This window comes from Triticum dicoccoides, chromosome 5A (assembly GCF_002162155.2).
Source record: "Triticum dicoccoides isolate Atlit2015 ecotype Zavitan chromosome 5A, WEW_v2.0, whole genome shotgun sequence".
Lineage (NCBI taxonomy): Eukaryota > Viridiplantae > Streptophyta > Magnoliopsida > Poales > Poaceae > Triticum > Triticum dicoccoides.
Window position 1 is genome coordinate 648,085,342 of NC_041388.1, and position 26,945 is coordinate 648,112,286.

General features: G+C 46.0%; 1 long non-coding RNA gene and 1 pseudogene across 1 annotated transcript; both read right to left on the bottom strand.

The window, feature by feature from the left end:
* Positions 1 to 2,377: 2,377 nt before the first annotated feature.
* On the bottom strand, positions 2,378 to 3,549 carry LOC119298264. Its single transcript, XR_005145830.1, has 3 exons — positions 3,366 to 3,549; positions 3,010 to 3,249; positions 2,378 to 2,887 (listed from the first exon to the last, which is right to left on the bottom strand). It is a non-coding gene; the product is annotated as an uncharacterized LOC119298264 (long non-coding RNA).
* A 4,263-nt stretch (positions 3,550 to 7,812) lies between these two features.
* Positions 7,813 to 9,215, bottom strand: LOC119298265 (annotated as a pseudogene).
* Positions 9,216 to 26,945: the final 17,730 nt, after the last annotated feature.

Genomic DNA, 26,945 nt, shown 5'->3' on the forward strand with positions numbered 1-26,945 from the left:
CACAAACATATGTGTGAATGTTGGCGCACATCAACGGCCGACAAAGTGTGTGCCCCCGCAATTACGTGCCGTAAATTCTCCCTAGTTTGTGCTCTCAACTTTCAGAATACCCATTCTAGGTCACCACACACTAATCCCTGAGCTGAGTGAAAGTGAACAACTCACTTATCAGGTGTCACACATAAAAGTAACTTGAACTCAACATACACTACCAGAAAAAAAATTATAGATGGCCTCAAATGAGTGGCTACTTTGGAGAAGTAGCATTGGCGGGTAGCAAGGTGTACACGTCACAGGAACCAACACATCAGCGGCGGGCGGATATATATACTTGACACATGCAAACTCTTATATATTTGTCCGCGTGATGAAAGCAAACAGTGGTGGGCTCGTACTCTGCGCCCGCCTCTGGTACATGAGCCAATAGTGGTGGGCCAGTAGTATACCCGGCCGCCACATATGAATGTTTTTAATCCATGCAAAATAATAATAATCAAAATACCTAGTAGTTCGTTGTGGCAAGCTCTAGTGCACGCGCGCCACACATAAATTAGGGAGAGAATTCCTTATTTGGTCCTTTCTTAAAATTTACTTCCCTTTTTGGTCCCAAAAATATTTTTCTTTCCTTTTTGACACTTAAAACTTCATTTTATGCCCTATTTGACATTTTCATCCATTTTTCCATCCAACTGTGTTAACTGGCAGGTGCAATTACAATTTTACCCCTGATGATGGTATGTCACCATAAAGAGAAAAGAAGGAGCCTGAACCAAGAAAAAAGAGAGGAGGGGGGCATCGAGATGGATATTCGTTTCTGAGCCCGGGCTCATATGCTCCTGAAATCAAACCCGGACGTTCACGTGTAGATCCGTGCACATTGTTGTATTTCTGTAGCGTATATCAAATAGAATAGCCTAGACACGTGATGCATTAAATGTGACGGCAGGGCGTACAGTAGGCGCGGATCAGGAACTCCACGAACGGCTCGGCTATGTTTCCGTGCTGGCCGTCCACCGCTGTAACTGACGCCAACCAGACCAGCGCCTCATAAGTGGACCTCCAAAGCTCACCGGCGCGCCAAAACCCTACGCAGAAAATTTTCACCATCGGCGCCTCGCTATCTCCTTTGTCCTTTGACATCACGCCGGCCGCCGCCACGTCTGCTTCTTCTACTTCCTCACTCACGGTCCCAACAGACTTTCTTCTTCCTCTAATGTCATGTCCATTTTGTGGTGATTAATTGGAGACTAACGTTGCCAGGACCAGAGAAAGGTCTGGTCATTGTTTCTACAAGTGCTGCAGATATGATGTAAGCAGATCTGTGTTTTTTTTTTTCAGTTCATGCTTTATGCCGCACCACCAATCTCATCTTCTTACTGAACAATGTCTCTGCTGAATCCTTTTATGTCGCAGCCTTGTCAGTGCCATTTCTTTGACTTCCAGCAGGCTTACTTCAGGAGGCTCTCTCCTCAGCAGGTTGCGCGTGCTGTGCAGCAGGCCGGCGGTCACCACCCCGCGCAGATGCTTGGTGCTCAAAATCCACATCAGGCTCAGCAGGGCAACGGTCCAGCGCAGATACATCCTGAACCAAACCATCTCCAGATCCAGGCACCACCGCCGTCGCAGCATGAGCTGGTCAACCATGTGATTAAGGCCGGCAGCCACCGTCGCCGCTACATCAGGGTCCCAAGCACTAGCAATCATAGCTGTTCTGTTAGCAGCATGCTTAGGCCCTCATTGGATTGGTGTTTCACAGCGCCATCCCACTATAATATATACGGACCTCGATCCGTCGTTTTCCTTTCCATGCAAAAATCAATCAAGTGTGGCCGATATTATACACCTTTAAAAAAAGGATGTGTCTAGGGCACATCTAGATGTGCTTTAGTTATTGCACATCTAAGTGAATGAATCAAGTATAAAGAGAAAAAGGAAAAAGAGAAAGAAAATATTCACACGAATCTCAATGTAAGATCAATGACATATGACTTAGATGTGCAATACTTATGGCACATCTAGATGTGATTTAGCAAAACTGTTAAAAAAATACAGGTGTATACAAATACACCGATGCCAAGCAGGGCCTTAATGTCCTTGTTCTTTTGTTTTGGCAATTTACTTTGGTTCGTCCAATTAGCTTGCAAAAAAAAAAAAAAAAACTCCTCCACGTACTCTAGTTTGTATTATCATTCCCTGGCAGGGGCGTTTGTACTGAAGAGTGGCACTCTCAACCAGTCAACCTCTAAGCATGTTTCCTCTAGGACAATGCATTTGCCTATTAGAAATTAATGAATATCATGTGTGACCAATGAATTCTGTTTTTGTTATACAACTGTCATGTCTCTAACCACAAGAGGAACAAGCGTGTAGCAAATGCTTACTTAAACACACTAGAAAATCCTCGATAACAAACATTTTAAATAGTAGATTTCATATTTCTGCAACTCATTTTCAGCAACTCCAAGCGGCATTGTGCATGCCATCCGGCGTTTTCCTTCCATGCCACGGTTTTTGCATTTGCCAGGCTTCCCTGGTTTCTTCGGAGCATCGTCTCTGTCCAGGCAGGTAGTGCGCTTATGTCCCTCTCAAAGACATATGCTACAGAATCTTCTCCACTTGCTCAGACCCTCGTAAGCCGCCTTTTCGCTGCCATTTGTTGGCCTGCCGACCCCTTGTTGCTTATCAGGAGGCGCTAGGCCTTGAAGGGCACTCCATCACTGTTATCTTGCTTACCATTATCAGCACCAACATAGTAAACCAATCTACCCAGTTCGAGTCTCTCATTATGGTCTTCAAAACCTAAACCACCCATCTTCGCTGCCAATGGTGCTTATCGTGTGTTCAAATGCTTCGGCACTCGCGTTGCCCGTCCGCACGACCTGCATAGCTTTCAGGAACAGATATTTCAATTTATATTTGCTCTAATCGTTAGGACTGAACTTTTTTTCCTACCATTCCTGCACTCGTATCAAGCACAGAAAGGCAAAAAGGCAGGGCGCTGATTCTCACCTTTTTGTCCAAGGTTCACTATGTCAGTTGACTGGGCAGAGCTTGTCGCAGAAGCATCTTTCCGCCGACGAACATCTCCACGCTGTCCGCCATGGCTCTCGCCGCCGAGCTGTTGGCTACAACTAGAATTTGCATTTGAGTCCGCTGGGATGCCCAGGTCCTCCTCGTTCCGCGGCAACAAGGCAAGGGAGCCGGATCTGGGTGCTTAGGTTGTCGGCGAACTCCTCCCGCAACGGAAACCTGAAAGCCGGCCGGCAGAACGGACAACGACATGGCCCGTCGTCAACTATCTTTCACAGAAAAATGGCAGATCTCAGATTATAAGAAAGAACATTGTCGGATCTGCATCAACTAACCTGTCAATGGCGTCTAGAAGGAACTCCAGGCCAGAATCTTCCATTTTTTTTCCTTCCTCGCCGGGGGGACAATGGGCGCCGCCGCAAATGGCCTTCAAAGTGGAAGATCAAAAAAGAGATAGCCCTGGGTTGGGCGAATCGGCCGCATGACGAGGGTTTCAGAAAGAACCAGCTCGTTCGGGGCCGCCGCTTCGCCCGTCTCTTCCCTAACGTGACGTGCGTCTTATCTGATCCAGGGCTCAGTTTCGTTCCTAACGATCTGGTCCACGGACCAGAAAGCCCACCCGACCCCGCCGTCCCACCGATACGGCCTGGGCCCACCGTAGCACAACTGTTCCGCCCTGTATATCGGCGTATTCCTCTGTTTCCACGATTTCTTTCACAAGTGTCAGCCCGCTTTTCTCGGATCCCGAGCGAGGAATTGACGCCAGCGATTTCGGGAGCATATGCGCTCGGGCACCGAATTGCTGCTTCCGGCATCGAGAGTGCTACCTGTCATGTCGCTAGCAGTAGCACCGCTCTTGTGTCGCTGGAGCTTGCCATGTGCTCGTGCGCGTCGATGCTGCTCCTAGATGATGTTCGACGAAGTCAACCACACTCACTATATCTCCCACATGCACGTCAGCGCGCTCACGCAATACACTTTTTGATGACGAGGTGCGACCATGAACTGACGACGATAGAAACGATGAACCAAGCTCTGGACGATGCACGCACCGTAATACAGAGCTGGCTTGCTGAATCCCTAATCGATCCTTTGCTTGAACGTTTACTAGCTAGTAGTACTAGTATGTACGAGCACTTCTAACTGGACGCATTCGAGTTAATTGCAAAGCATTACCACACTTCGGCACATCGTAACGAATCAATACCAATAGTCATTTTTTTTTTTGCCATGCAGTGCCAACTCTAAGTCTAAGTGTTGCAAAACGGTCTGACAGCCGTATAATAACGTATTGACCGTGTATCTGACAGTCGGACCCACCTGCCAGGTGCTGACGTGGCATGTTTTTTTGCAGAAAAGACCCTTATTCTATACTTAATAATATAAATGCCGAACCTGCGACCTAATGCACCCCGCCTTCGCGCGCTAGCCACTACAGCCGAGCGACGCTGGTGATAGAAGACAGGCGCCACTTTATTTATACAGCACAGCAACGCTGGGCCGTCTGGTTAGGCCCAGCGAGGCCAGCACTTTATTTTTTTCGTTTCGCGTTTTACTAGCCCGCATGCCCGGCTTGTTCGTTGCCCAGATTTCTTGCTTACGCTTTTTTTTTCTTTTCTGTTTTTGGCTTATTTTTAGTTTTTTCTTCTTTTCTTTTGTTTTCTTTCACTGGGTTGGTTTTTCTACTGGATTTTTAACACACTTACTGAACATTTTTTTAAGGTAGGCTTAAATATATGATGAATATGTTCTCAAATACGTATGAACCTTTTTTTAGTGTATGCTGAAGACTTTTTCTGCGCATAGTCAACACTTTGTAATGCATGATGAACTTTTCTTTACAAACGGTATTTTTAAAATATAATGAACTTTTGGTAATGTATGTTGAACATATTTTGAATACAAATTGAACATTTTTGTAATATATGTTGAACAATTTTCTTAAGATATGATGAACATTTTAAATAATGCGTTGTGAATTCTTTCTAATTTATATGGTGAACATTTATATATGATGAATTGTTTTGACAATGTGTATTTCAAAAAGATGTTCAGCATGTATGAAAATTATTGTGTAAAAAAACTCTTGCATTGCAAAAAATGTTCAGCATTTCTCAAAATAATTTTTCAGACATGTTGTTAGTTTTTTAAGTAACTGTGCATTTAAAATAATACAATCAATATACAAGTAACTAAAAAAACTGTGTGCTGGGCATATAATTTTTTTAATAGTTGCGCATTTGAAAAATATAATGAGAATAAATAATAAGTGTGCATGCATGTCGTCCTGAGTGAAGACGCATAAAATTTGGGTGCTTGACACTTATACGAATACTAATAAGTTTATGTAAAAAAAATGTATTTACACCCTGATAAAAAAAAAGTAACTCAGTGTGCTGGCCTCGTTGGGCCCAACAGCCGGCCCACCGCTCGTCGTCTAGTATAAAAAGAAAGTCGCCTCAAACATCATCGCATGGCGTGCTGGCTTGCGCGACCAGCCTCCGAACAAGAGGTCGCAGGTTCGATTCCTGCTAGTGCGTAAATTTTCCTTCGTTTTACGTGATTACTTGTAAAGCAAGGGGGTTTTCTGCAAAAAATGCCACATCAGGATACACCGTCAATACGTTATTATACGGCTGTCAGACCGTTTTGCAACACTTAGGTTTGGAGTTGGCACTGAATGACAAAAAAAATAACTATTGGTACTGATTCGTTACGACGTGCCGAAATGTGGTAGTGTCTTTCAATTAACTCCATGCATTCCAGTCGTTGAGCACATACTGCCGGAGAGCAAGCTGCAGACGGCCATCCCGACGCATCGACGATGCTCGAAACCCGCGAACCTTCCGCACCATGGCGCCGCTTCCGAAGAGGGAGTAGCAGTGGCAGCCACCCTTCGGCCAGCGGCGGCGCACCGTAAGAGGTCGGCAAAGTCGGGCGCGCGCGCCAGGATCTCCAGCTCGACGTCTTCCGTCAGCCTCATCAGCGAGAGCACAGCGCGTGCATGCATGCCAGTGCCGTTACGCGTATGTGCATGTCATCGCTGGTATGCGCACGTACGCATCAGGCAAGCATGCTTAGTTTTTTCCTCTAATTAACCTAGGTACGAAGCATGATTAGTTTTTTCCTCTAATTAACCTAGGTACGTATCCAATGGACGCTATCTAGTTAAGAGATGCATGCATATCAGACAAGATTAGCTACAAACCTAATTGTTGTACATAAGAATAATATGTGAAATTGTTGCTTATACTGAACTTTCTTTCTTTCCTCGCAAAGAAACCTCGTTTTTACTATTTTTAGGTCTATTATTACTATTGAATATTTGAACCACATAAAATTGTTGAATATTAAATCATATAATTTTGTTGAATTTAATTTCTACCATGATGAAAATTTCCCCAGTAACGTGCAAGGAATCATCTAGTTTATTCAACACCACAAAACATATCACATCATTCATGTGTTTGTATGTAAATAATCTGATCACAAACTACACTAGGGGTAAAACAGTCTTTTTAGTTCAGACTTAACACTGTTAGTGGCCAAAACTGATGGAAGTGTCACATAGGGAATAAAATAAAGTTTGAGTGTCAAAAAGGAAAGAACAGAAAATTTTGGGCCAAAAAGGGAAGTAAAATTTAAGAAAGGGCCAAATAAGGAATTCTCTCTAAATTAGGTCCAAAAATTTTGAAGAAAATCATATTTACTAAACATAGAGTAGTCTCACATTTGATGGCGTCGAAGTGCGCATGCGCCTGCTTCATGGTCAAGCCAGCATGGACAGGCACGGGCAGGGGCTCCGGCTCGTCATTGGAGGCGTCCTCTATCGTCGGGTCGTCGTCGCTCACCTCCGGCGAGCTCGCCGGCAGGCCTGCCTCTGTCTGCTGCGCATGACGGCCCTGCTAGCCGACTGCAAGGCCTTCCACCTCGTGCTTCTTCTTCGTTGAGAGGCTATTCCATATTGCCCAAGAGCTCGCAGTCATGGCAGAGGTGGTGCAAGGAGGACTGGAGGAGGATGTGTTTGTGGTGCGGATGGTGTCGCGCAAGGCTACGCTTAAATAGCAGGTGCCGGTCAGGACAAGTGGTGCAGTGTGTTAGGCACCAGAGTTGGTTTCTCGGTCGGAGCAACCGGTTTGAATGCGGTAGATAGTCCCTTTGTCTCGTCTAGTCATGCCTCAACGGCATTGAACAAATAGGGGGAACATGACACGGCGCCAGCAGTGCTCCCGATAGGCGTGCTGCTTCAATGCCAGCTCCCGTGTAAGGTCACGTTCGCTCTGGGCCAGCATGAATACAGTGCTAGTGCTCTGGAGCGCCATCAGTCGGCATAAATGTGTGGCAACTATGGGAGAGGGGGCGGAAGCGGACTACGTTGGGGGGCCGCATTGGGTGACACACTACCTCTGGATGTATGTGTGTATTTAGAGTCACAAGTTGGAGATGCCCTAACATCTCTGCCGAAAATCTACCCCCTCCATTCACTATTATAGGATGTTTTGACAATTTTAATATACACTACAGAGAGACTAAAATAAGCGAACAAACATATACATACATACATGTGATTCAGAAACAAGTTAGAAGAACGGAGTGAGTACTGTATGTAACTCGGCTCTGAAGATTAACTTTTGAAAATATAAAAATCTAAAGGTCAAAGATACAATAGCTGTAGTAAAGCAGAAAGGGATGAGACACACGATTTATTTTCTTATTTTTCATGAAGTAAGAGCCAAGCTGGAGGTGGAGTTCGAGGCGGCAGCACTGAAAATGAAGCTGCCATCAGTTTGCACTTGAAGCGGCGTAAGATCTGAGGTGCTGGACAAATTCGTCGATGTATCTATCGTGGAGTTCCGTATCGGCTACTACGGCCTGCATCTTCGCTGCACCTGCCACGAAGCCCCTCCTGGCCTCTTCGTCAACCATGACGGCCCGGAGTGCTGTCGCGACGCTGTGGCGGTCAAACGACCCGTCGTCCTCATTCCTCGCCACCTGCAACCCCACCTTCTTCGCCTCCATTTGCCGGGCGTTGGGCCCTTGGTCGCCGAAGATGGGCAGCATGACAAGCGGGTGCCCGAACATGAGGCCCTCGATCAGCGAGTTCCGGCCGCAGTGCGTCAGGAACCCGCCCACGGCGGCCGGGCGGCGTGCGCCAGGATTCTCACCTGAGGAACCCATCCCCTGGTCACCAGCCCCTGGCCGCGAGTGCGCTCTTGGAAATCCGGAGGAAGCATGTCCACGCCGTCCTCGTCGTGTACAGCGGCGCCGCTGGGCTTTCTCAGGGCCCAGAGGAAGCGCGTCCCGGCGAGCTCCAGCCCGAAGGCCAGTTCGTGCACCTGCTCCACGCGCAGCGGCACCTCGCTTCCTAGGGCGACGTAAACAACGGAGTCGGAAGGTTGCGCGTCCAGCCACCGCACGGTGGCATGCTCTGCTCCTTTGGCAGCGGCACGGCGAGCTCCCTTGGGTGACGGCGGGAGAAGGCCGAGGGGAACGACCGGCTTGCCGAGGAGCGTCGCCGCCAGTGGGAAGGACTCGGGTTCCCACTCGATGCAGCTCCGGATGGCCGCGACGGTGCACCTGTCTTTTGTCAAGTTAAAGCGCCGGATGATGGACATACCCGATATGCCATAGTTGTTGTAAGCCGGGTCCATCATCTCCTGCTCGTAACGGGGAAGATCACGTGCTCGACGGTGCTCCTCCGGCAGGTCAGGCAAGGTGGCGATCAACGCAGCGGTCGGGAGAAGCATCGCGCATGGCACCTGGTGCTCTAGGGCAGCGGCGGCTGCCCAGTGGTGGAAAGAGTCGGCGATGATCCAGTGAGGCCGCGTGGTCTCGTCGGCGCACGCGGTGGCCAGGAACTCCGCGAACGGCGCGGCGAGGCCGTCGAAGGCCTTCCAGTGGAGTTCGCGGTCGTCGTCGGGCACGTCGTTGGTGGACTCGGCGCCGTCGGGGAGGCCGTCAACGCGTGGGAGCGGGAGCGCGACGAGGTCCACGCGCGGCGCCGCCGCGGGGCGCAGCGGGAGCGGGAGGCGGGCGACGTTGCGCGGCGTGGACACGTAGGACACGCGGTGGCCCCGCTCGGCGAGCCGCTCGGAGAGTTCCAGGTACGGGAGGAGGTGGCCGAATGCGAGCCACGGGACGATCACAATGCGGAGCGGCGACGATGAGGAGCCGGCGTCCATGGCGAAGATGAGGAGCTGGCTAGCTCGTCGACTTGCCGGCCGTGGCGTGGCTAGAAGAACGGAAGAAAATCTTATACGACCTGGGTCGTACACCCCCCCCGTGAGACCCGCTTTCCTGCTGACATCTGGCAAACGGATCTCAAAGCACCCTCGCTTTCTTCCACCTATGACTTCGCTCTCTTGTTTTTTTTCCGTCGTCGGCGGTTGTTCTCCTCAACTTCTGCACGGGCTCGCCGTCGGTCCGAGGACGTAGATAACTTGCGGTGTCAATAAGAAAGGTCGTCCGCCTCCCCGGAGTGAATAGCATAAAATTACCATTTTTCGTGTTAGGATTTCAAAAAACTACCGAAAATTTGTTTGTGACTAATATCTATCACTTTTGACTTCGGTTGTCTTAAAAAACCCAAATCGCCGAATGCTTTACAATTGATCGCGATTATGACAATTGAGACCCACTTCTAAACAAACCGTTTGTTAACATGTGGGGCCCACAGTCAGCTTCTTTTTTTCTTCTCTCCTCCCCTTGTACTCTCTCTCCCTTCTCTTCAGACCCGCAGGCAACCTTGTCCCCTCCCCTCGCGTGTCCACCTCACCGGCGACCCGCTCCCCTCCCCTTGCCTGCCCACCTCGCCGGCGACTATTTCCCCTCTCTTTGCGTGCCACCCCCCGGCGACCCGCTACCCTCGCATGCCACCCTGTCGGCGGCCACGACGTCCCTGAGGCGGTGAGCTCCTGGACGCGGCGGTCCAGACGGCCACCCAAGGAGCCCCGGCAGCGGCGGCCGCCTCCGTCGCCATCCACACTGCCGGATCCCTGCGCGTGGCCCATGGATATGGATGGAGAGCCAGCGACCTCGGCCTGAGGCCTCCTCCGAGCTCCTCCCTCACCCGGTGGGGTGGTGGCAGCAGAGACAGGAGTTGGCCGCCGAGATGCTCCTCCCGCGGCTCCCGCATCACGGACATGAGCTGGTCGCCGATATGCTCCTGCTGCGGCCCGCCCGCAGCACGGCTGCAATAGTGACAAGCACGGCCGGAGGAGCTCGATCTGGAAGACAGCCATGGCAGGGGCCTGATTGCTTTTCAAAATATATTTGCAGGGACCTGATTGCTTTTCTGAAATATTTGCAGGGACCAAGGTGCATTTATAAAATATTTACAAGGACCTGATTGCTTTTTAATGAAAAATATATATATTAAAATATGAGGAAGAGACCCTGCCATGTGGGTCCCACATGTCAGTTAACAGTCAAACTAAACGGTCAAACAAACGGTTTGATTAGGAGCGGGCCCCAATTGTCATAATCATGATCAATTGCAAATCACTCAGCGATTTAGGTTTTTTGAGACAGCCGACGCCGAAAGTGGTAGGTATCAGTCACAAACAAATTTTCGGTTGTTTTTTGAAATCCTAATGCGAAAAGTGGTAGTTTTATACTATTCACTCGCCTCCCTGTGGCGTTTCCTCGTGGACTCTGTATCCCCCGGTGTTGGTATCTTGCGGATCCTGGTCGGCTTCTGCACGGGCTCGCCTTCGACGGCAACGGCGGAGCAGTTCGTGCTAATGGTGGCCATGGAACACGAGCATGGCAGAGACTCTGTCGTGGAAGTTGGAAGGCTGGTGCTGGAAGGAAAGGAAGCGACATGAGAGGAGACGCCGGGACGGAGGGATGCAGCGAGGGAGTGTTCTGATGTGGTCTAAATCCTGTTGGTGCTACTTGGTGGAGCTAGCTGCTCGACGGGCGGAGAGAGAGAGAGAGATCAGAGGTGGAAGAAGGGGAAGAGGCATTGAGATTGGTTTTGCCAACTGTCAGCACCCGTATATAGGAGTGTGCAGCTTGGCTTCACCGTACGTATTCTGCACGGCAAATACATGCATGCATGGTCATTGGTCAATCTCTCTACATGGACAAAGTTTAGAAATGGTTGTCAGAGTCTGGATTATGGAGAAAAGATTTTCTACTATGTACGGGATCTTTCGTGCATGCATCCACTTTCTTGCTTATCACTATATGGGACCACTAACATCACCTATAATGTTTTCTCTTTTATCTAGCATACATTCACATGTTATTCTACTCACTAAGTTTCATCCAAATAAATAGATACATAATGTATGTTGAAATAAAAGTTTGATTTACATTCTGTTTGCGCAATTGTGTTTTTTCCGACAATATCTTTAAAACAAGACCAATATTGATTTTATTTTTATGAAATATATATTTTTACAAGTAAACCACCAAGCTTCAAACTTGTTTCATACAAATTTATTAATTTGATATAAAAATTCAACAGTGAGTTATTCAAACAAAACTATGAACTTTAATAGTGTTTGACAAAGTATCTCATAGTTTTGTGTACTTTTAATAGTGTTTCATTCTGTTTAAAATTTGATTATTTTTAGAACATGCTGAAACAAATTCAAAAGTGATCTTGTTTTAAAGTTCTCCTCGTCATAAACACAAATATGCAAACGGATCATAAATGGTACTTTTGGTTTAAAAGATAAAATAGTTTTAAACATGAAAATAAAATAACAAAGCATGGGGTGATGGAGCATAGGCTTGCATGTGGTCAGAGAAAGATCTGACAAACTAAGCATTAATGCACAACATCGAATCTCGAGGAAAAATGAACGGCCCTCCCATGCACAGGACCTCCCGTGCATGGGAGAAATGTTTTTCTCCTTGATCATGCGCATACAAATGAGATTGGATACGTGTCTTATGAAAAGGAAGCGAGGTCCTCTAGAATAATCGGAATAGTACAAATGCCGTATGCTAATGAATGTCAAAATAGTCAAGTATATTACTTTCACCAATATTGCCTTTGAAGGCCGAGCTCCATGGAGCTCCGTTTTGAAAATTCTAAAATTCATCAAAATTCATATTTTTTACGTTTCAAAAAATTCTAAAAAAAATTACAGATATACATGGAGGCATACCACACGTGTGTGTAAATTCTCAGAGCAAAATACATTAAAATGAGAGCTGTGTAAAAAAGAAAAATCTGAAACTTTTTAACACATTATACTATTCATCCTCTCATGCCATGAATTTATCTTTTTTGTACAGGTCGCATTTCAACGGATTTCATCCTGAAATTTTACACACACATATATAACATCTTTATTTACTTGCATAATTTTTTCAGAATTTTTTGAAACCAGGAAGTTTCAATTTTGAAATTTTCAAAAAGAAGGCCTCCATGGAGGCCGAGAGCCAAACATCCGTTCTCGTTACTTTCATTCTTGTATAGTCGTTAGACAGCAGCGTATCCTAAACACCACGTGTGTGTTTTTGTTCACTTCATTTTTGCAAGGAAAATACTCTTATGTAGACTTTTTAGATGATAAATATATTATATACCAAAAGTAAATGCCGGGTTAACCAAAAAATATAGAAAATCTCATAAAAATAAAAATATCCAACCGTTAATTTTATTGAAAAGTTTAACAGCACCCCTAGATCAAGGTATTAATACTTTTACCAACTGAATTTACTCCAGGTCGTAGCAGAAGTCTAGACATCAACCCTTCGTGAGGAGTCTCCACCTCAAATGTGATTCATTTACTCCTCTAGGTCACAGTCTAGCAGACCTAGATGTCTTCCTAATCTTCTCTCAGCATTACTTGTAACAATGCTGGTTTTCTCGCTCTCGAACCATTGTTGCCGAGACTGATTCAAAGCCAATTGGATCCACATAATCATCTTCTTGCTGCCCAGTCCCGAGGTCGCAGCCAAACCCTTGCTTTCTTGTCGGCCCGTCCCAATTGCTCTTGATTGCAATCCTTGACTTTGCCCTCACCATGGTACAACAGAGCAGTTTGAAGGTAAACATTCTTCACATGGTTGTGGCAGAAGGAAACCGTTTTTCTGTGTGTTGGACCATATAGTTGTGATCCTTCATGGGAGTTCCTTATCACTAGTCCACACGAGACTTTTGTCTGCACACGCGATGTCTTCTAGATGTTGCATAATTTGATATTTGAATTTAACCACCATATAGTCTTTTAGTGTGATCATTACTTTGGTAAGACATAAAGGATTATATAACAACTTATTTTTGTCCTTTTTAGAAAACATGGAGAGCACAAGGAAAAAGTATGACTATCTTGATTCTGTCATAAAAACGTCATGGATGTACAGGGATGAAAAAAATATTTTATAACGTACACGTATCATCACAGACATGTCATTAGTTTAGTGCTCCAAACCTTGACAAACTTGTTGGCGGTAAATCATAAGTTGATCCTCATCGAAGACACCTACCGCCTAGGAGTCTCCAACCTCCAATAGGAGCAAGAACAAAGGGGAAATGCTCAGAAGTTTCTCAAATCACAAATTGCTTTAGTCAAAAGAGAGAGGTGCAGATCTATGTTTGGGTGAACTCTCTCGCAAATCTCTCAAGAATCTCTAAAGAAATCTTTGATTTGGTGTGGGGAAAATGTGAGGGGGCCTTTCTCAAATTTAGGGTAACATATTTCAAAGTGGTCAAACCTTTACGAAGCGATGAAGGGGTATAGATAGGTGTAGAGCCAACTATATGGTTGAGATGGTACGGTTGGCAATCTGGCCCAATTCAACCCAGACAATGAGGCCGTTGGGGAGTGTACGACATCGAGCAAGAACTCAAGCCCAGGATCTTCCACCTGGTAGCCGCCGGTGCAGATCGAGAGCAACCGCGGTACCTACTATAGAGGGGAAGGTTGGGGTTTGGGCGGTGGACAGAGGTTGAGAGGTGTGACGAGGTTTCCAGAATGGACTTGCTAACACCAGGGTCGCGCCTGGCAAGGTTGAGTGCACGGCGGCACACCATGGTCGGGCAGATGGCTCAGCTATCCCCTACCGTCATGTACACATTATCTGAAGGTAATAGCACCCCAGGTCCTTGTACTTGCATAGCATGTGATTGTGATGGTTTAGTCCTTGTATTTGCAAAAGTGGATTGGGCAGTCCTTAAACTTGCAGCACATGACCAAGTTTAGTCCTGGACCAATCACATGCAGCCAAGTGGATGCCAAGTGGACGAGCTGGTCCGCGCGGCACATTTTGCACTTAGGCCCCTACCATTTCCTCTATCTACCTGCAGTGCCTCGTCTCTGTTGGAATATTCCAGCGCATATCCTTTTTTCAGAATGCATTACAGACATTTTTTTAGTAAGCGCCTTCAATGTTGGAGCAGTAAAAAATTTGGGTCTATTACCAGACATGTGTAATTCCTTCGGAAACAACTCGCCAACTTATGGGACAGAACTCCTTCCGCCCAGAGAGACGAACTGATTCATAGGAAGTCTCTAGAGCTGGATGAATACCTGTATAGAGAGGAAATCCTATGGTGTCAAAGATTAAGGGTTAGATGGCTTCGAGAGGGCGAACAGAATACAAAATACTTCCAACAAAAGGCAACTTGGCGACAAAAGAAAAATAAGATAAGTAAGCTGCGCAGTACTGAAGGAAATTGGGTTGAAGGTGCAAATGAATTGGCGAGTATGACAACTGAATTTTTCCATGAGCTTTACACGACGGATAACAATCTAAACCCAGAAGCCTTACTCAACCTTTTTTAGGCCAAAGTGACTCCTGAGATGAATGATCAGCTATGCAGAGAGTTTACGGAGAAAGAAATTAGTGATGCATTATTCCAAATTGGGCCATTAAAAGCACCGGGTGTTGATGGTTTTCCCGCTCGTCTTTATCAAAGAAATTGGTCTTTTATGCGGGATGATGTTGTTGCTGCTGTGAAGGAATATTTTGTGAATGGAGTCATGCCTGAGGTCATAAATGACATGATCATCGTTCTCATTCCTAAAAGGTAACTCGCCTGAGTGCCTTAAAGATTTTCATCCAATAAGCCTCTGCAATGTCATTTACAAGGTGATCTCCAAGTGCCTTGTCAACCGGTTGCAGCCTTTCCTAGACGAGCTTGTGTCTGAAAGTCAAAGCGCGTTCATCCCGCGAAGGATGATAACTGACAATGCAAGCATTGCTTTTGAGTGTTTCTATAAGATCCAACAGAGCAAAGTCCCCCAAAACACTTACTGTGCTTATAAGTTAGACCTAACCAAGGCCTATGATCGCGTCGAATGGAATTTTCTAGAATGGGCTTTATCCAAGTTTGGTTTTTGCAACAAATGGACTTCGTGGGTAATGACTTGTGTTCGATCAGTGAGATATGCAGTGAGGCCGAATGGGGAAATTCTGGAGTTCTTTTTGAAGGAAATATGCCCTAGAGGCAATAATAAAGTTGTTATTTATATTTTCTTATATCATGATAAATGTTTATTATTCATGCTAGAAATGTATTAACCGGAAACTCAGTACATGTGTGAATACATAGACAAACAGAGTGTCCCTAGTATGCCTCTACTAGACTAGCTCGTTAATCAAAGATGGTTAAGTTTCCTAACCATAGACATGTGTTGTCATTTGATGAACGGGGTCACATCATTAGAGAATAATGTGATGGGCAAGACCCATCCATTAGCTTAGCACTATGATCGTTTAGTTTATTGCTATTGCTTTCTCCATAACTTATACATGTACCTATGACTATGAGATTATGCAACTCCCGAATACCGGAGGAACACTTAGTGTGCTGTCAAATGTCACAACGTAACTGGGTGATTATAAAGATGCTCTACAGGTGTCTCCGATGGTGTTTGTTGAGTTGCATAGATCGAGAATAGGATTTGTCACTCCGATTGTCGAAGAGGTATCTCTGGGCCCTCTCGGTAATGCACATCACTATGAGCCCTGCAAGCAATGTGACTAATGAGTTAGTTACGGGATGATGCATTACGAAACAAGTAAAGAGACTTACCGATGATGAGATTGAATTAGGTATGATGATACCGACGATCGAATCTCGGGCAAGTAACATACTGATGACAAAGGGAACAACGTATGTTGTTATGCGGTTTGACCGATAAAGATATTCGTAGAATATGTAGGAACCAATATGAGCATCCAGGTTCCACTATTGGTTATTGACCAGAGATGAGTCTCGGTCATGTCTACATAGTTCTCGAACCCTTAGGGTCCACACGCTTAACGTTCGATGACGATATGTATTGTGAGTTATGTGATTTGATGTATCGAAGGTTGTTCGGAGTCCCATATGTGATCACGGACATGACGAGGAGTCTCAAAATGGTCGAGACATGAAGATTGATATATTGGAAGGTTATGTTTGGACATCGGAAAGGTTTCGGATAGGTTCGGGCATTTTCCGGAGTACCTGGGGGTTACCGGAACCCCCCCCCCCCGGGGGGTTAATGGACCTTCATGGGCTTTAGTGGAAGAGAGGAGGCGGCGGCCAAGAGGAGGGGCGCGCCCCCCAAGCCCAATCTAAATTGGGGAGGGGGACCGCCCCCCTGTCCTTCTTCCCCTCTTCCCTTTCCTTTCCCTCCTAGTTGGACTAGGAAAGGGGGGAACCTACTCCTAGTAGGAGTAGGATTCCCCCCTTGGGGCGCGCCCTATGAGGCCGGCCGGCCCCCTCCTCCACTCCTTTATATATGGGGGAGGGGGCACCCCATAGACACACAAGTTGATTTCTTAGCCGTGTGTGGTGCCCCCCTCCACAGATTTCCACCTCAATCATATTGTCATAGTGCTTAGGTGAAGCCCTGCGTCGGTAACTTCATCATCACCGTCAACACGCCGTCGTGTTGACTAAAATCTCCCTCGGCCTCGGCTGGATCTAGAGTCTGAGGGATGTCACCAAGCTGAACGTGTGCAGATCGCGGAGGTGCCGTGCGTTCGGTACTTGATCGGTTGGATCGTGAAGACGTTCGACTACATCAACCGCGTTATTCAACGCTTCCGCTTTCGGTCTATGAGGGTACATATGTTGGAAATATGCCCTAGAGGCAATAATAAAATGGTTATTATTATATTTCTTTGTTCATGATAATTGTCTATTGTTCATGCTATAATTGTGTTATCCGGAAATCGTAATACATGTGTGAATACATAGACCACAACACGTCCCTAGTGAGCCTCTAGTTGACTAGCTCGTTGATCAAAGGATAGTCATGGTTTCTTGACTATGGACATTAGATGTCATTGATAACGGGATCACATCATTAGGAGAATGATGTGATGGACAAGACCCAATCCTAAGCTTAGCTCAAAGATCGTGTAGTTCGTTTGCTGTAGCTTTTCTGAATGTCAAGTATCATTTCCTTAGACCATGAGATTGTGCAACTCCCGGATACCGTAGGAGTGCCTTGGGTGTGCCTAACGTCACAACATAACTGGGTGACTATAAAGGTACATTACAGGTATCTCCGAAAGTGTCTGTTGGGTTGGCACGAATCGAGACTGGGATTTGTCACTCCGTATGACGGAGAGGTATCTCTGGGCCCACTCGGTAATGCATCATCATAATGAGCTTAATGTGATCAAGTGGTTGATCACGGGATCATGCATTACGGTACGAGTAAAGTGACTTGCCGGTAACGACACTGAACAAGGTATTGGGATACCGACGATCGAGTCTCGGGCAAGTAACGTACCGATTGACAAAGGGAATTTTATACGGATTGATTGAATCCTTGACATCGTGGTTCATCCGATGAGATCATCGTGGAGCATGTGGGAGCCAACATGGGTATCCAGATCCTGCTGTTGGTTATTGACCGGAGAGGCTTCTCGGTCATGTCTGCATGTCTCCCGAACCCGTAGGGTCTACACACTTAAAGTTCGGTGACGCTAGGGTTGTAGAGATATTAGCACACGGTAACCCGAAAGTTGTTCAGAGTCCCGGATGAGATCCCGGACGTCACGAGGAGTTCCCGAATGGTCCGGAGGTAAAGATTTATATATAGGAAGTCCAGTTTTGGCCATCGGGGAGGTTTCGGGGGTCACCGGTATTGTACCGGGACCACCGGAAGGGTCCCGGGGGTCCACCGGGTGGGGCCACCTATCCCGGAGGGCCCCATGGGCTGAAGTGGGAGGGGAACCAGCCCCTAGTGGGCTGGTGCGCCCCCCTTGGTCCTCCCCTTGCGCCTAGGGTTAGAAACCCTAGGGGTGGGGGGCGCCACCCTTGCCTTTGGGGGCAAGGCACCCCCTTGGCCGCCGCCCCCCCTAGGAGATTGGATCTCCTAGGGCCGGCGCCCCCCTAGGAGATTGGATATCCTAGGGCCGGCGCCCCCCCTAGGCACCCTATATATAGTGGGGGGAGGGAGGGCTGCGCACCCAAGCCCCTGGCCTCTCCCTCTCCCTCCCGTGACACTCCTCCGTCTCCCAGCGCTTGGCGAAGCCCTGTCGAGATCACCGTTGCTTCCACCACCACGCCGTCGTGCTGCTGGATCTTCATCAACCTCTCCTTCCCCCTTGCTGGATCAAGAAGGAGGAGACGTCTCCCAACTGTACATGTGTTGAACACGGAGGTGTTGTCCGTTCGGCACTAGGTCATCGGTGATTTGAATCACGTCGGGTACGACTCCATCAACCCCGTTCTCTTGAACGCTTCCACTCGTGATCTACAAGGGTATGTAGATGCACTCCCCTCTCCCTCGTTGCTAGATGACTCCATAGATTGATCTTGGTGATGCGTAGAAAATTTTAAAATTCTGCTACGATCCCCAACAGTGGCATCATGAGCTAGGTCTATGCATAGTTACTATGCACGAGTAGAACACAAAGTAGTTGTGGGCGTCGATATTGTCAATTTGCTTGCCGTTACTAGTCTTATCTTGATTCCGCAGCATCGTGGGATGAAGCGGCCCGGACCAACCTTACACGTACGCTTACGTGAGACCGGTTCCACCGACTGACATGCACTAGTTGCATAAGGTGGCTGGCGGGTGTCTGTCTCTCCCACTTTAGTCGGATCGGATTCGATGAACAGGGTCCTTATGAAGGGTAAATATAAATTGGCAATTCCCGTTGTGGTTTTGGCATAGGTAAGAAACGTTCTTGCTAGAAACCTATAGCAGCCACGTAAAAACTTGCAACAACAATTAGAGGATGTCTAACTTGTTTTTGCAGCAAGTGTTTTGTGATGTGATATGGCCAAAGGTTGTGATGAATGATGAATGATATATGTGATGTATGAGATTGATCATGTTCTTGTAATAGGAATCACGACTGCATGTCGATAAGTATGACAACCGACAGGAGCCATAGGAGTTGTCTTTATTTATTTATGACCTGCGTGTCAACATAAACGTCATGTAATTACTTTACTTTATTGCTAAAGCGTTAGCCATAGTAGTAGAAGTTATAGATGACGAGACAACTCAAGAAGACACGATGATGGAGATCATGGTGTCATGCTGGTGACAACGATGATCATGGGGCCCCGAAGATGGAGATCAAAGGAGCAAATGATATTGGCCATATCATGTCACTATTTGATTGCATGTGATGTTTATCATGTTTTAGATCTTATTTGCTTAGAACGACAGTAGCTTAAATAAGATGATCCCTCATAATAATTTCAAGAAAGTGTTCCCCCTAACTATGCACCATTGCGAAGGTTCGTTGTTTCGAAGCACCACGTGATGATCGGGTGTGAAAGATTCTAACATTGGGATACAACGGGTGTAAGACATATTTACACACGCAATACACTTAGGTTGACTTGACGAGCCTAGCATGTACAGACATGGCCTCGGAACACAAAAGACCAAAAGGTCGAGCATGAGTTGTATAGAAGATACAATCAACATGAAGATGTTCACCGATGTTGACTAGTCCGTCTCACGTGATGATCGGACACGGCCTAGTTAACTCGGATCATGTTATACTTAGATGACTAGAGGGATGTCTATCTGAGTGGGAGTTCATTGAATAATTTGATTAGATGAACTTAATTATCATGAACTTAGTCTAAAATCTTTACAATATGTCTTGTAGATCAAATGGCCCACGTTGTCCTCAACTTCAACGCGTTCCTAGAGAAAACCAAGCTGAAAGACGATGGCGGCAACTATACAGACTGGGTCCGGAACCTGAGGATCATCCTCATAGCTGCCAAGAAAGATTATGTCCTAGAAGCACCGCTAGGTGACGCACCCGTCCCACGAAACCAAGACGTTATGAACGCTTGGCAAACACGTGCTGATGATTACTCCCTCGTTCAGTGCGGCATGCTTTACAGCTTAGAACCGGGGCTCCAAAAGCGTTTTGAGAGACACGGAGCATATGAGATGTTCGAAGAGCTGAAAATGGTTTTTCAAGCTCATGCCCGGGTCGAGAGATATGAAGTCTCCGACAAGTTCTTCAACTGTAAGATAGAGGAAAATAGTTCTGTCAGTGAGCACATACTCAAAATGTCTGGGTTGCATAACCGCTTGACTCAGCTGGGAGTTAATCTCCCGGATGACGCGGTCATTGACAGAATCCTTTAGTCGCTTCCACCGAGCTACAAGAGCTTTGTGATGAACTTCAATATGCAGGGGATGGAAAAGACCATTCCTGAAGTATTTTCAATGCTGAAATCAGCAGAGGTAGAAGTCAAAAAGGAACATCAAGTGTTGATGGTGAATAAAACCACTAAGCTCAAGAAAGGCAAGGGTAAGAAGAACTTCAAGAAGGACGGCAAGGGAGTTGCCGCGCCCGGTAAGCAAGCTGCCGGGAAGAAGCCAAAGAATGGACACAAGCCCGAGACTGAGTGATTTTATTGCAAGGGAAGTGGTCACTGGAAGCGGAACTGCCCCAAATACTTAGCGGACAAGAAGGCCGGCATCACGAAAGGTATATGTGATATACATGTAATTGATGTGTACCTTACCAGTACTCGTAGTAGCTCCTGGGTATTTGATACCGGTGCGGTTGCTCACATTTGTAACTCAAAGCAGGAGCTGCGGAATAAGCGGAGACTGGCGAAGGACGAGGTGACGATGCGCGTCGGGAATGGTTCCAAGGTCGATGTGATTGCCGTCGGCATGCTACCTCTACATTTACCCACGGGATTAGTTTTAAACCTCAATGATTGTTATTTAGTGCCAGCTTTGAGCATGAACATTGTATCAGGATCTTGTTTAATACGAGATGGCTACTCATTTAAATCCGAGAATAATGGTTGTTCTATTTATATGAGAGATATGTTTTATGGTCATGCTCCGATGGTGAATGGTTTATTCTTGATGAATCTCGAGCGTAATGCTACACATATTCATAGTGTGAATACCAAAAGATGTAAGGTTGATAATGATAGTCCCACATACCTGTGGCACTGCCGCCTTGGTCACATAGGTGTCAAACGCATGAAGAAGCTCCATGCAGATGGACTTTTAGAGTCTCTTGATTACGAATCATTTGACACGTGCGAACCATGCCTCATGGGTAAAATGACCAAGACTCCGTTCTCAGGAACAATGGAGCGAGCAACCGACTTATTGGAAATCATACATACTGATGTTGAAGGAAATATGCCCTAGAGGCAATAATAATGTTATTATTTTATTTCCTTATATCATGATAAATGTTTATTATTCATGCTAGAATTGTATTATCCGGAAACATAATACTTGTGTGAATACATAGACAAACTAAACGTCACTAGTATGCCTCTACTTGACTAGCTCGTTAATCAAAGATGGTTATGTTTCCTAACCATAGACATGTGTTGTCATTTGATTAACAAGATCACATTATTAGGAGAATGATGTGATTGACATGACCAGTTCCATTAGCTTAGCACCCGATCGTTTAGTATGTTGCTATTGCTTTCTTCATGACTTATACATGTTCCTATGACTATGAGATTATGCAACTCCCGTTTGCCGGAGGAACACTTTGTGTGCTACCAAACGTCACAACGTAACTGGGTGATTATATAGGAGCTCTACAGGTGTCTCCAAAGGTAAATGTTGGGTTGGCGTATTTCGAGATTAGGATTTGTCACTCCGATTGTCGGAGAGGTATCTCTGGGCCCTCTCGGTAATGCACATCACATAAGCCTTGCAAGCATTGCAACTAATGAGTTAGTTGCGAGATGATGTATTATGAAACGAGTAAAGAGACTTGTCGGTAACAAGATTGAACTAGGTATTGAGATACCAACGATCGAATCTCGGGCAAGTAACATACCGATGACAAAGGGAACAAACGTATGTTGTTATGTGGTCTGACTGATAAAGATCTTCGTAGAATATGTAGGAGCCAATATGAGCATCTAGGTTCCGCTATTGGTTATTGACCGGAGACATGTCTCGGTCATGTCTACATTGTTCTCGAACCCGTAGGGTCCGCACGCTTAAGGTTTCGATGACAGTTATATGAGTTTATGAGTTTTTTATGTACCGAAGATAGTTCGGAGTCCCGGATGTGATCACGGACATGACGAGGAGTCTCGAAATGGTCGAGACATAAAGATTGATATATTGGACGGCTATATTCGGACACCGAAAGTGTTCCGGGTGATTTCGGAGAAAACAGAAGAGCCGGAGGGTTACCGGAACCCCCCCCGGGAGAAGTAATGGGCCATATGGGCCTTAGTGGAGAGAGAGAGGGGCAGCCAGGGTGGGTCACACGCCTCCTCCCCCCTGGTCCGAATTGGACTAGGAGAGGGGGGCGACGCCTCCCTTTCCTTCTCCCTCCCCACTTCCTTCCCCCTCCTAGTAGGAATGCTACTCCTACTAGGAGGAGGACTCCTCCTTGGCGCGCCTATAGGGCCGGCCGGCCTCCTCCCCTTGCTCCTTTATATACGGGGGCAGGGGGCACCCCTAGACACACAAGTTGATCCACATGATCGTTTTCTTAGCCGTGTGCAGTGCCCCCTTCCATCATAATCCTCGATAATATTGTAGTGGTGCTTAGGCGAAGCCCTGCGACAGTTGAACATCAAGATCGTCACCACGCCGTCGTGCTGACGGAACTCTTCCCCGACACTTTGCTGGATTGGAGTCCGGGGATCGTCATCGAGCTGAACGTGTGCTAGAACTCGGAGGTGTCGTACGTTCGGTGCTTGGATCGGTTGGATCGGGAAGACGTATGACTACTTCCTCTATGTTGTGTCAACACTTCCATTGCCGGTCTACGAGGGTACGTAGACAACACTCTCCCCTCTCGTTGCTATGCATCACCATGATCTTGTGTGTGCGTAGGAATTTTTTTGAAATTACTACGTTCCCCAACAGTGGTATCCGAGCCAGGTTTTATGTGTTGATGTTATATGCACGAGTAGAACACAAGTGAGTTGTGGGCGATATAAGTCATAATGCTTACCAGCATGTCATACTTTAGTTCGGCGGTATTGTTGGACGAAGCGGCCCGGACCGACATTACGCGTACGCTTACGCGAGACCGGTTCTCCCGACGTGCTTTGCACAAAGGTGGCTAGCGGATGTCAGTTTCTCCAACTTTAGTTGAACCGAGTGTGGCTACGCCCGGTCCTTGCGAAGGTTAAAACAGCACCAACTTGATAAACTATCATTGTGGTTTTGATGCGTAGCTAAGATTGGTTCTTGCTTAAAAGCCCGTAGCAGCCACGTAAAACTTGCAACAACAAAGTAGAGGACGTCTAACTTGTTTTTGCAGGGCATGTTGTGATGTGATATGGTCAAGACATGATGCTAAATTTTTATTGTATGAGATGATCATGTTCTGTAACCAAGTTATCGGCAACTGGCAGGAGCCATATGGTTGTCGCTTTATTGTATGCAATGCAATTGCGCTGTAATGCTTTACTTTATCACTAAGCGGTAGCAATAGTCGTGGAAGCATAAGATTGGCGAGACGATAACGATGCTACGATGATGATCAAGGTGTCGCTCCGGTGACGATGGTGATCACGACGGTGCTTCAAAGATGGAGATCATAAGCACAAGATGATGATGGCCATATCATATCACTTATATTGATTGCATTTGATGTTTATCTTTTATGCATCTTATCTTGCTTTGTTTGACGGTAGCATTTTAAGATGATCTCTCACTAATTAGCAAGAAGTGTTCTCCCTGAGTATGCACCGTTGCGAAAGTTCTTCGTGCTGAGACACCACGTGATGATCGGGTGTGATAGGCTCTACGTTCAAATACAACGGGTGCAAAACAGTTGCACACGCGGAATACTCAGGTTATACTTGACGAGCTAAGCATATACAGATATGGCCTCGGAACACAGAGACCGAAAGGTCGAGCGTGAATCATATAGTAGATATGATCAACATAGTGATGTTCACCAATGAAACTACCCCATCTCATGTGATGATCGGACATGGTTTAGTTGATTTGGATCACGTAATCACTTAGAGGATTAGAGGGATGTCTATCTAAGTGGGAGTTCTTTAGTAATATGATTAATTGAACCTAAATTTATCATGAACTTAGTACCTGATAGTATCTTGCTTGTTTATGTTTGATTGTAGATAGATGGCCCGTGCTGTTGTTCCATTGAATTTTAATGCGCTCCTTGAGAAAGCAAAGTTGAAAGATGATGGTAGCAATTACACGGACTGGGTCCGTAACTTGAGGATTATCCTCATTGCTGCACAGAAGAATTACGTCCTGGAAGCACCGCTGGGTGCCAGGCCTTCTGCTGGAGCAACACCAGATGTTATGAACGTCTGGCAGAGCAAAGCTGATGACTACTCGATAGTTCAGTGTGCCATGCTTTACGGCTTAGAATCGGGACTTCAACGACGTTTTGAACGTCATGGAGCATATGAGATGTTCCAGGAGTTGAAGTTAATATTTCAAGAAAATGCCCGGATTGAGAGATATGAAGTCTCCAATAAGTTCTATAGCTGCAAGATGGAGGAGAACAGTTCTATCAGTGAGCATATACTCAAAATGTCTGGGTATAATAATCACCTGATTCAATTGGGAGTTAATCTTCCAGATGATTGAGTCATTGACAGAATTCTCCAATCACTGCCACCAAGCTACAAGAGCTTCGTGATGAACTATAATATGCAAGGGATGAATAAGACTATTCCCGAGCTATTCGCAATGCTGAAAGCTGCGGAGGCAGAAATCAAGAAGGAGCATCGAGTGTTGATGGTCAACAAGACCACTAGTTTAAAGAAAAAGGGCAAAGGAAAGAAGAAGGGGAACTTCAAAAGAACAGCAAGCAAGTTGCTACTCAAGAGAAGAAACCCAAACCTGGACCTAAGCCTGAAACTGAGTGCTTTTACTGCAAGCAGACTGGTCACTGGAAGCGGAACTGCCCCAAGTATTTGGCGGATAAGAAGGATGGCAAGGTGAACAAAGGTATATGTGATATACATGTTATTGATGTGTACCTTACTAATGCTCGCAGTAGCACCTGGGTATTTGATACTGGTTCTGTTGCTAACATTTGCAACTCGAAACAGGGACTACGGATTAAGCGAAGATTGGCTAAGGACGAGGTGACAATGCGCGTGGGAAATGGTTCCAAAGTCGATGTGATCGCGGTCGGCACGCTACCTCTACATCTACCTTCGGGATTAGTATTAGACCTAAATAATTGTTATTTGGTGCCAGCGTTAAGCATGAACATTATATCTGGATCTTGTTTAATGCGAGACGGTTATTCATTTAAATCAGAGAATAATGGTTGTTCTATTTATATGAGTAATATCTTTTATGGTCATGCACCCTTAAAGAGTGGTCTATTCTTATTAAATCTCGATAGTAGAGACACACATATTCATAATGTTGAAGCCAAAAGATGCAGAGTTGATAATGATAGTGCAACTTATTTGTGGCACTGCTGTTTGGGTCATATCGGTGTAAAGCGCATGAAGAAACTCCATACTGATGGACTTTTGGAACCACTTGATTATTAATCGCTTGGTACTTGCGAACCGTGTCTTATGGGCAAGATGACAAAAACACCGTTCTCCGGTACTATGGAGAGAGCAACAGATTTGTTGGAAATCATACATACAGATGTATGTGGTCCGATGAATGTTGAGGCTCGTGGCGGATATCGTTATTTTATCACCTTCACAGATGACTTAAGCATATATGGGTATATCTACTTAATGAAACATAAGTCTGAAACATTTGAAAAGTTCAAAGAATTTTAGAGTGAAGTTGAAAATCATCGTAACAAGAAAATAAAATTCCTACGATCTGATCGTGGAGGAGAATATTTGAGTTACGAGTTTGGTGTACATTTGAAACAATAGGGAATAGTTTCGCAACTCACGCCACCCGGAACACCACAGTGTAATGGTGTGTCCGAACGTCGTAATCGTACTTTACTTGATATGGTGCGATCTATGATGTCTCTTACTGATTTACCACTATCGTTTTGGAGTTATGCTCTAGAGACGGCCGCATTCACGTTAAATAGGGCACCATCAAATTCCATTGAGACGACGCCTTATGAACTGTGGTTTGGCAAGAAACCAAAGTTGTTGTTTCTGAAAGTTTGGGGTTGCGATGCTTATGTGAAAAAGCTTCAACCTGATAAGCTCGAACCCAAATTGGAGAAATGTGTCTTCATAGGATATCCAAAGGAAACTATTGGATACACCTTCTATCACAGATCCGAATGCAAGACTTTTGTTGCTAAATTCGGAAACTTTCTAAGAGAAGTTGTTTCTCTCGAAAGAAGTGAGTGGGAGGAAAGTAGAACTTGACGAGGTAACTGTACATGCTCCCTTATTGGAAAGTAGTACATCACAGAAACCAGTTTCTGTGACACCTACACCAATTAGTGAGGAAGCTAATGATGATGATCATGAAACTTCAGAACAAGACACTACTAAACCTCGTAGATCAACCAGAGTAAGATCCGCACCAGAGTGGTATGGTAATCCTGTTCTGGAAGTCATGCTACTAGATCATGAT